Source organism: Theobroma umbraticum, unplaced genomic scaffold (assembly GCF_002168275.2).
Source record: "Theobroma umbraticum cultivar Fairchild unplaced genomic scaffold, ASM216827v3 scaffold_89.0, whole genome shotgun sequence".
In the NCBI taxonomy this organism is placed as follows: Eukaryota; Viridiplantae; Streptophyta; class Magnoliopsida; order Malvales; family Malvaceae; genus Theobroma; species Theobroma umbraticum.
Window position 1 is genome coordinate 2,684,276 of NW_018397271.1, and position 2,664 is coordinate 2,686,939.

Below are 2,664 nucleotides of genomic sequence, written 5' to 3' on the forward strand. Positions count from 1 at the left end.
GAAATGAAATGGAAAGGTAAATTAGAAATGTCAAAACTGAGAAAAGTAAAAAAGGAAACATGAACTATGAAAATATGATATTGAATCTTGGTTATGGACGAGGACGTATAAAGTGAAATTTAGTCCAAATACGTTTGACTCGAGGATCCCTACACATAATGATGAATGTTGACATTAAATGCATGTGTATACGTATATGGGGAGATGGTTATGTGACCAACTAAAGCAAAGAATTATTCTTAGTGATTTGACATTTGAACTCAACATGTTTGATGAGTTGTATAGATGATACAATGATCAGATATCCCAATACAAATTGAGTTATGTTGATATAAAGAGATTTTGGACCCATAGCCAAAGAAAGAATATCAAGAAATGGAATTTGTAGTGTGGTTAAGCCATACAAGATGGATCGATATGATTAAGATTGAGATATGTTTAAGGTTAGTACTAGAGTTGAAGCATATTTGAGATCTTAGTGATAAAAGAGAACAATGGTTGAAGGGTACTGTTGTTTTTATTTAAAGGTAGTAATAGATATAAGTTACGTACCTTAACCTTGTAAAGTTTTCGAGTCGAACTGAAAGTAAACAAGGTGGATAAATCGAATTCCCTATGAAGAAAGAAATAAAATATGATTATAGAATGAGATTTATAACCTGACATTGATTTGAATCGAGGACGAATTCATTTTAAATGGGGGAAACTGTAGCAACCCGTACTTCGATATGGTAACTAATAGAGCTTATTGGATACGAATTAAAGTTAATTAAAGTATTTAAGAGTGTTAGAAGGTGATAGGAATAATTCAAAATAAAATATTTCATAGGCAAGAAAATAGTAATTAAAAAATAATATTTTTATCAAGGATAAATTAGCAGGTTAAATGGTGATTTAGAAATGAACCGGGACAAAGTGAGACATTTGGAATCCTAAGGAGACAAGTGGAAAATTTTAAAATAAATAATATTAAAATATTAATATTTTATCTGTTGTCGAAATTAGTCATGAAGGAGGATTATATGACTCATTTAAGTCGGAGAGAAAAAGTAAGAAAGAATTTTGAAGAAAAATGACGTTAGTGGGACCCATGTGCTTTTATTAAATAAAGCTAGAATAGGTAAGTATATATTTAAATATTATGGTGATACCTTGACAAAGTGTAAATTTTATATTTTGTTTGCACATGTGTAAAGAAAGGAAGATAGAAGAAAATTAAAGTGTAAAACATGTTGAAAAGACCAAATCATAAAGGATGAAAGTTTGGAGGGTTAAATGGTAAATAAGAAAAAAGTTTGAGGACATATATGTAATTTTAATTAAATAGATATTTACTAACCAAAGAAGGTTAGATTATGTGGAATATGAGATATGCATGTTAAATGCACTATTACATGCAAATCATTGCATTGAAAAAGAAAGAAGTTAGTGAAAAACATGTGGGACCTCACCATGTGAAAGTTGATAAAGAGAAAAAGGAATAAAAAGTATTTAAATGGGAGAAAACTATGGTTTGGCAAATAGAGCCCATAGTAAATAAAGTAAGGATGGTAATGTGATTTGAAAAAAAAAAGAATAATTTAGTTTCATAAAATCCTATTGGTTTTGAAAGAGGTCAAATAGGATTCAAAAGTGGAAAAATGAATGAAGCCTTATTGGTTCATGGGATGGCAAAAGCTATTGTAAAGGAAATATGCATGAAACAATATTGGGTGATAAAGTGGCCGAATGAGGGAATGACAAGTGGACATTAAAGGAGATGAATTGAAATGTAAACTGAGATGAAATGAAAGGAAATGTTGCCATTTCCTTGGGCAATCCACCCATAACAAAGAAAAATAGAATGCAGACTCATTTTTACCTTGTTTTGTCCACCACCCGAGAGGAAGAGAGAAAAGAGAAAAAATGAACATGCAAAGAGAGGCTTGGCTTTTAGAAGAGAAAAAAACAAGTGATCTTCCATGAAAGATCCACCCATTTGGAAGGGAAATGGAGAGGAGAGGACTTGTGAAGCTTCCACCTGAGACAAGAAAGGTATAAAGATGTTCATTTTCATTTGAAATGCATGCTTTGTAAATCAATGGTAATGTGGGATTTTGTTTGTGGTAGCAATGGATCTACAAAGATTCAAAGAATCCGAGGCATGCATGTAGATAAATCTGAGAAGGCATTGTGATTTTGGAGCTAAATAAGCAATGGGTAAGTGTTTTAATCTTGAATCACAAGTAGAAAGGAAAAATGAGATGTGTATTAATTGTTTATGTTTGTGGTAGCAAGGGTGACCATGGATATGAGAAAATTGTAAGCTATATGTGTGGAACTCAAGCTAAAACCAAAAGGTAAGCGTGCAATGTAATTACATTGTGTTGTGTTGGATTGGGTTGGTTGAAAGTATGTGGATTGTGAGTTAAATGTTTGTGAATAATGTTGATGAAAGCTATGGAACTAGGTTAAGGATTCATTGGTTGATGTGTTGCCTATAATTGAGTATAATTAATTGTGTTGAGTTTGAATGGTTGCTATGAAACTATGTAAGTGAAGAAGATTTGTCGTGGTAGCATGCCGGATGAGACAATAGGTGACCAGCAAGTAGAATTAGCTAGATACATATCCGAGTCAATAGCGACAAAGTATCCCGCTATTGTATGGTGAGTAGGGGTGTCC